The following is an 8,603-nucleotide window of genomic DNA, read 5'->3' as shown; positions in this document are numbered from 1 at the left end:
TTTGACTGTTCTCACTGGTCTTGCCGGGTCTTCTCACGCACAGCATACTTCCATAGGTCTCGGTCTCTAGTCATTTCCTTGGTGAGACCTAAAGTTCGAAGGTCGTGCTTCACCACCTCGTCCCAGGTTTTCCTGGGTCTACCTCTTCCACAGGTTCCCTCAACTGCTAGAGTGTGGCACTTTTGCACACAACTATCTTCACCCATTCTCGTCACATGCCCATACATACCAGCGCAGACGTCTCTCTTGCACCACACAGCTGATGCTTCTTAGGTTCAACTTTTCTCTCAAGGTACTTACACTCTGTCGAGTATGAACACTGACATTACACATCCATCAGAGCATACTGGCTTCATTTCTTGCGAGCTTACGCATATCCTCAGCAGTCACAGCCCATGTTTCACTACCATGTAGCATGGCTGTACGTACACATGCATCATACAGTCTGCCTTTTACTCTGAGCGAGAGGCCTTTTGTCACCACCAGCAGAAGTAAGAGCTCCCTAACCTTTTGCCCAGGCTATCCTTACTCTAGCTGTTACACTTTCAGCACCCCCACCTCCACTACTGACTTGGTCACCAAGATAACGGAAGCTATCACTACTTCTAGTTTTACCCCCTGGAAAGTGACGGAAGTTGTTTTTCTGCAGCAGACTTTCAGATGTTAATGCTCCCGAGCATCTTCCACATACAAAAACCATCTTCCTAGTTAGCCTCCTTTGACATTGCTGCACCTCTATGTGTCCATAGCTTACACTTGGGCATCTTATAGAGTTTCTACCTACACCTTTTCTACAGATCAAGCAGGGCCATCTACCTGAAGGCGTTTGTGATTTGTCTACCTCCTACTTATTACGACTTTGGTTTTAGCTAGATTGACTCTAAGGCCCTTCAATTCTAATTATATATATATATATATATTATATATATATATTCTATAGTCTATTATATATATATATATATAAATATATATATATATATATTCTATAGTTTATTATATATATATATATATAAATCAAATGGAAATAAAAATCAAATTGAAATTGTGATACCCGTGCCAGTGGCACGTAAAAAGCACCATCCAAACGTGGCCGATGCCAGCACCGCCTTGACTGGCTTCCTTGCCGGTGGCACGTAAAAAGCACCATCCGGCACAGAGTGGTTGGCATTAGGGAGGGCATCCAGCTGTAGAAACACTGCCCGATCAGACTGGAGCCTGGTGCAGCCTCCTGGCTTCCCAGACCCTGGTGGAACCGTCCAACCCATGCTAGCATGGAAAACGGATATTAAACGATGAGGATGATGATAATGATGATGATACATGACAACTGGAAGTTCCTACAGGACAATCTATTGAGGGCAACAGACCAAATCTGTGGTTGGAGCAAAGCCAGACCAAGGGTGACATGGTAGTGGAACAGTGATGTTGATAAGGCCATGAAAGAAAAGAGACTGGTCTGGAAAGACTGGAAAAGTGGGGTGGCAGCAAAGAATCATCAGAAAGCTAAAAGGGAGGCTAGACATGAGGTTTATCCAGCTAGGGTAGAAGCAGAAAAGAAGACGTTTGCCAAAGTCCTACAGTGTGATGATCAGAGACTTGAAGTGTTCCGGATTGCAAGATAGTGAGAATCAGGATATTGTTGGAGAGAAGTGTGCACAGATGGATAATGGTATACTTGCACTTAGTGATCATCATCATCATCATCATCATCATCAATTAACGTCCGTTTTCCATGCTGGCATGAGTTGGACAGTTGACTGAGGTCTGGAGAGCCAGCGGCTGCACCAGGTCCAGTGGACAAGAAAGAGGCGTGGGAAAGTTACTATGGGAGAATGTTGAATGTAGAGAATGAACGGGATAAAGGAAGTCTCCCTCGTGTGCGCCCAGCGAAGGGACCAGCTATTCTAGTGGACAGCAGTATGGTAGATAAGACAATTAAAAGCATGAAAACAGGGAAAACCCCTGATCCATCTGGAATCACAGGTGAGATGCTCAAAATATCCAGTAAGGTAGGATATGGGCTGGTGGTTACCTGCATAGTTAATGAGGTCATTCAAGCTGTCAAAAATGACAGCTGTTTTTCTGATAATTTCTGTTTACTGTTTCACTGAATGGTTTTGATGATAATTATAAAAGTTTTAAATTAAAATGATAATACTGTGTCTGCAAAGATATAACATCTTCACAAAATATCTTATTATCCCCAAAAGATCTTTTGCTGAAATATTCTGAGTGAATCTGTGATACCCCTGCTGTATTTTGTTTATAATTTTTTCTTCCTTTTCCTTCTTCTGAATCTAAACCATGAAAATATGTGAAAATAAATATTGCAAAAAAACATCATATATATTTATATCATCATCATCATCATCATCGTTTAGCGTCCGTTTTCCATGCTAGCATGGGTTGGACGGTTCTACTGGGGTCTGTGAAGCCAGAAGGCTTCATCAGGCCAGTCAAATCTGGCAGTGTTTCTACGGCTGGATGCCCTTCCTACGCGAACCACTCCGTGAGTGTAGTGGTGCTTTTTACGTGCCACCCGCACTGGTGCCAGACAGAGCTGGCAAACGGCCACGAAGGATGGTGCTTTTATGTGCCACCGGCACGAGGGCCAGGCGAGGCTGGCAACGGACACGAAACGGGGCGGTGCTGGCAACGGTCGCGAAACGGAAAGTTCTCTTACATGCCACCGGCACTGGTAACACATCTGCAATTTCCATTGATCGATTTCCATTGATCGATTTCAATTCTGATCGTCACTTGCCGCAACGGGTCTTCACAAGCAGAGTTTTGACATGCCACCGGCACTGGTAGCACATCCGCAATTTCCATTGATCGATTTCGATTCTGATCCTCACTTGCCTCATCACGTCTTCACAAGTAGAGTTTTGTGTCCCAAGAAGGGAAGGTATGCATACGTAGGCTGGCTCCATCCCATGTAGAAGGCCACGGGTTATGGACTCACTTGTCCTGCCGGGTCTTCTCGTGCACAGCACACTTCCAGAGGTCTCGGTCTCTAGTCATTTCCTCAGTGAGACCTAAAGTTCGAAGGTCGTGCTTCACCACCTCGTCCCAGGTTTTCCTGGGTCTGCCTCTTCCACAGGTTCCCTCAACCGCTAGGGTGTGGCACTTTTTCACACACCTATCTTCATCCATTCTCACCACATGACCATACCAGCGTAATCGTCTCTCTTGCACACCACAACTGATGCTTCTTAGGTCCAGCTTTTCTCTCAAGGTACTTACACTCTGCCGAGTGTGAGTACCGGCATTACACATCCATCGGAGCATACTGGCTTCATTTCTAGCGAGCTTACGCATATCCTCAGCAGTCACGGCCCATGTTTCACTGCCATGTAGCATGGCTGTTCGTACACACGCATCATACAGTCTGCCTTTCACTCTGTGCGAGAGGCCTTTTGTCACCAGCAGAGGTAAGAGCTCTCTGAACTTTGCCCAAGCTATTCTACTCTAGCAGTTACACTTCAGCACACCCGCCCCCCGCTGCTGACTTGGTCACCTAGGTAACGGAACTATCAACTATTTCTAGTTTTTCTCCTCCCTATATATATTATATATATATTATATATATATATATATATTTATATATATATAATATAAAACAAAAGAGGGTATCATTTATTCTCCATTACACATGTTTCATTTGCTCATTGGAATTTACATATATGGACATGTCAGGAATTTCCAATTACAAATTTGCGAGACAGAAAATTTTTTTATACTACAAGAGGAAAACAGCTGCCATTTACCTTAGCTACCTACATATATGTGTGTATATATATACACATACACACACACACACACGCACATACACACACATATATATATATATATATATATTATATATATAATATATATATAATATATATATGTGTGTGTGGTTGTGTGTTGTGTGTGGTGTGTGTATCCAAAATGTGACTACATGTGGATTGTTGGTGATTTTTTCCTCTGTCTTCCTTTCTATTGGACATTCCTCTGTCTCCTGTTTCAGAAGAAGAGCTTTGCTCAAAACATAAAGCACCCTTACTTTCCTTCCCTGAGCATCTTATTAATACTTTACATCATGTACCATGTCCTCGTGTTGTTATTTTTTACTTCTTGCTTTTTTCTCCTTTTTTTCATTTAACTATATTTATATACACACACACACACACACACACACACATATATATAGTTGGAATTTACAAAAAAAACAAAAGACGAAGACAGGTGTGTAAACAACAAACGTGTATTAGTTGAATGCTTGGGAAGGTGAGAAAGAACAGAAAGGAACATGAGAAAATAAACAGAGAAAGGATAAAAAAAACTTTGGTCGCCAGCAGCCAATCATGGCCGATATATATTATTAAGTAAGAAAATGGAGATTTAATGGATATAAGTTAATTTATTAATTAATTAACATTGCCTACAATTGTTTGCATTCACACCCAGTACAAATTGGAAAACGTATAATGATGATGATAATATAAGTTTGCACTTTGAAGATCGTGAGTGAAATATCTTCAGAGCAAAGGACTTTACGGAGTTTACATGTTGATCGGTTGAGATATTTCACTCAAGATTTTCAAAATGCAAATTTGTATTATTATTATTATTATTATTGAGTGAGAGAGCAGTGCATGCCATCAAAGTGACATTGGGGTAAAATGTACGAAGCTCAGTATACCCATCATGACTACCCGTCTCATAAGGGTACACCAGGCACATGCATCACAACCATATGTGCGCGACATGGTGATCTCATATCAAGATAAACAGTGCATGACCTTGCAGGTGGGGCCCAGTTAGAATTTTCTTCAGGTTGAGCGGCCTATCCCAGTCAAAAGGTCCCTGAATAAGGGTTGTTTAAAAATGTTGAACAAACCACCCACATTTCCAAAGGTGAATTATCCAAATCTCTAAGAATTCCTTTCAAGTAGTGGGGGAGCTATGATGCTCCCCCACTACTTCTGCACATGATCAGAGATGCACATATCGTCAGCCACTAAGGGACATGGTCAACTGGTTAAGGTCAAACAACTGACAAGCAAATCTGTGGTATTGAGCAGAATATTTGCTGTAGCCCATCTTCATCATCATCATCATCATCATCATAATAATAATAATAATAATAATAATTATTATTATTATTATTATTATTATTGTAGAACAAGTAGAATGATATACTTCTTCAACACTGAACAGTATGTATAAAGGATAAATTCCTTTTCAGAGCAGAAAAGTTCGTCACATGGCCGCTCGCTGACAAACTTTTCTACTCTTAAAAGGAGTTTATCCCTTATATATGCTGTTCCATATTTATGTGTTGAAGACAAAATATATCTTTCTATTTGTTCTACAATACATTTCAACACTTCAAAAACAAACTTACCTTTGTTTACATATGATGTGTTATTATTATTATTATTATTATTATTATAATTGCCTTTGCATAGCTTCTAACGCTGGAGATGTACTACAGTGTCAGCTGTTCACTACCAGTGAACTAAGGTAACACCCCTTATTTTTCGAGCACCTTCTGGAGTATTTGAGTGGTTCCAAGCAGTGCTGTTTTCTGCAAGTGCTCCACCCTTATTGCAGCCCCTATTTGTTCCACGTACTTCTCAAGATTTTTGTTCACTGTTCCCAGGGCTCCAACAATTATTGTTGCTACTGCTACCTTTTTCATCGACCACAACTCCTTAACTTCCCAAGCTAACCTGTCATATCTCTCAACTTTTCTTTCTTCCTTATCGCATACCTTGTTGTCAGCTGGGAATGCTATGTCTATGATCCTGCATAGTTTGTTTTCTTTCTCAATTAAGACTATGTTTGGCTTCCTATTCTCTATCTCATGGTTGCACTATTATTATTATTATTATTATTATCATCATCATCATCATCATTATATGTTTTGCAATTTGTATTGGGTGTGAATTGAAACAATTGTAAGGAATGTTAATTGATTAATAACTTAATTCATATCCATTGAATCTCTCTATTTTCTTACTTCATAATAATATTTGATATTTTCATAATATATCTATTGAAGAAATATCTCTTCAAAATGCATTAAACCAGTGTAACTTGGATAAGACAATTCCTATAAGAGGTTTAAATATCCTTATAGTGACTATATATATACATATATTTATATATATATATATATGTGTATATATTATATACAGAGAGAGAGAGAAAGAAATACAGGTATATCAAATATCATGGAACATATTTTCCTGATTTATTAAAATAATCTCCACCTCTAGAGAAAGTGTCATAACTAGCAAATGACATTAAAGACCAACTTGAGAAGAGGAGAAAATCTCAAAATTGAAAACTTCTCCAAAACTGAAAAGAACAGGCTTATTGTGTAGAGGTGAGAGGACAGTTGTGGACATTTGTTTCTGCCTCAATAGGCATCATCAGCACAAAAATTGTCCTTCCTTATGTCCAGCGGCCAAAGGATTGAGACTTATGCAGGAAGAGTAGAACACCTTTATGTCCTTTTGAGATTATGCATAAATTAAACCGAAATGAAAAAAAGGTTAAATAAGTCAGAGTGACCAAAGGCATTTATGTATGTGTGTAGATGTATGTGTGTATGTGTGTGTGTATGTATGTATATGTGTGTGTATGTATATGTGTGTGTATGTATATATTATATATATATAATTATATATATAATATTATATATATTATGTATGTATGTATGTATGTATGTAATCATGCATCTATGTATGTATGTATGTATGTATGTATGTAGTATGTATGTATGTATGCATGCATGTGGTATGTATGTATGTAATGCCCCTGATATATATATATATATATATGTATGTATGTATGTATGTATGTATACATGCATCTATGTATGTATGTATGTGTATGTATGTATGTATGTTTATGTATGTAATGCATGCATGTGTGTATGTATGTATGTAATGCCCCTGACCCACTTCCAATAGCAGTAGAGCAACGAAACTTAGCACAGTTATTAGTCTTTTTCTACATAGGAACCACCCAGAGTTACACATTTCTCCCATTGTTTGATGCAGCTCTGGAGACCGTTTTCGTAGAAGACCCCAGCTTGGTCCTCCAACCACAACGTGACTTCAGAAATCAAGGCTGCATCATCTGGGAAACGCTTTCCTTTCAAAAACAACTTCATGGCTGGGAAGAGGTGAAAATCAGAGGGTGAAAGGTCAGGAGTGTAGGGGGGATGGGGGAGGAGTTCATAGCCGCACACCTGTGCTTCTGATCTGGCGACAAGCGAGTTGTGGACCGGAGCGTTGTCCTGCAGGAGGAGGATGCCTTTGCTGATCTTGCCCCGCCTCTTGATTTTGATAGCTTCTCATAATTTCTTCAAAAGTGAAGCATAATAGGCTTCTGTAATTGTGGTACCCTTTGCCAGGAAATCTGTCATCACTACTCCGTCCTGGTCCCAGAAGACTGTGAGCATGACCTTGCCAGCGGAGGGCTGCACCCTTGCCTTCTTTGGAGGAGGTGAGTCACGGTGCTTCCACTGCATTGACTGGGCTTTGGTCTCTGGATCATAGTGATGGACCCATGTTTCATCCTGTGTAATCAGTCTTTTGAAAAATTTTGAGTCATCTTCTTGGCACATCTCCAAATTCATCCTCGAGCACTTAACGCGTTCTTGCTTCTGGAAAGGTGTGAGCAACCTGGGAATCCATCTGGCAGATACCTTTTGCATATGCTAATGGTCATGAATGATATTTTACACAGATCCGGTACTAATCTTGACCTCATGGGCTATTTGGCGAATAGTTATGCGCCGATCTTCCAAAATGGCAGCCTCAACTTGACGGACAGATGCCTCATCAATAGCAGAAGGGGGGCGACCAGATCTGAGAGCTGTTTCCACAGAGTTCCGACCATGTTTGAATTCACGATGCCAGCGTTTTACAAGGTCATATGATGGGGCATCATCACCATAAATTACTTTCATTTCATCAAAAGTCTTCCGTGGTGTGCGTCCTTTCAAATATGTCCTTTCACTGCACGACTCTCAACTGGCTCCATTTCACACTTGACTCTGTTCAAACACCTGTAAATCAGAAACCACAGAGTTCAGAGCTGTAATTTGCCACTTAACCTATAGAGATATAAATAATTGCACATGCAAAATTTCAGCTAGATCAAACAACTGCAAGTGGGTCAGGAGCATTACTTATTGAACGTCCCTCGTATATATACACACAAGAATAATATTTGTCTCTCGTTATAGACACAAAAGGGTTTATAGGACTGCAAAAGAAGCTCTCAAATATAAATGAGATGAAGATATGTATGTTTGTATGTGTGTGTATGTGTTTATGTATGTATGTGTGTATGTACGTATGTATGTGTGTATGTATGTGCGTGAGTATGTACATGTGTATGTATATGTGTACGTTTGTATGCGTGTGTTTGTATGTATGTGTATATATATGTATGTAAGTATGTATGAGAGAGAGGAAGAAAGAAAGAAAGAAATAAGGTCAGAAAGCTAAAGAGAGATAGAGGTGGTGGTGGTGGTGGTGGTGGCAGCGGTGATGGCGGTGAATAAGTCACAAACTGATGAAAAAATCCATTACTGT

The sequence above is a fragment of the Octopus sinensis genome, linkage group LG23 (assembly GCF_006345805.1).
Source record: "Octopus sinensis linkage group LG23, ASM634580v1, whole genome shotgun sequence".
In the NCBI taxonomy this organism is placed as follows: domain Eukaryota; kingdom Metazoa; phylum Mollusca; class Cephalopoda; order Octopoda; family Octopodidae; genus Octopus; species Octopus sinensis.
Note: the sequence above shows the minus strand (reverse complement) of the source record.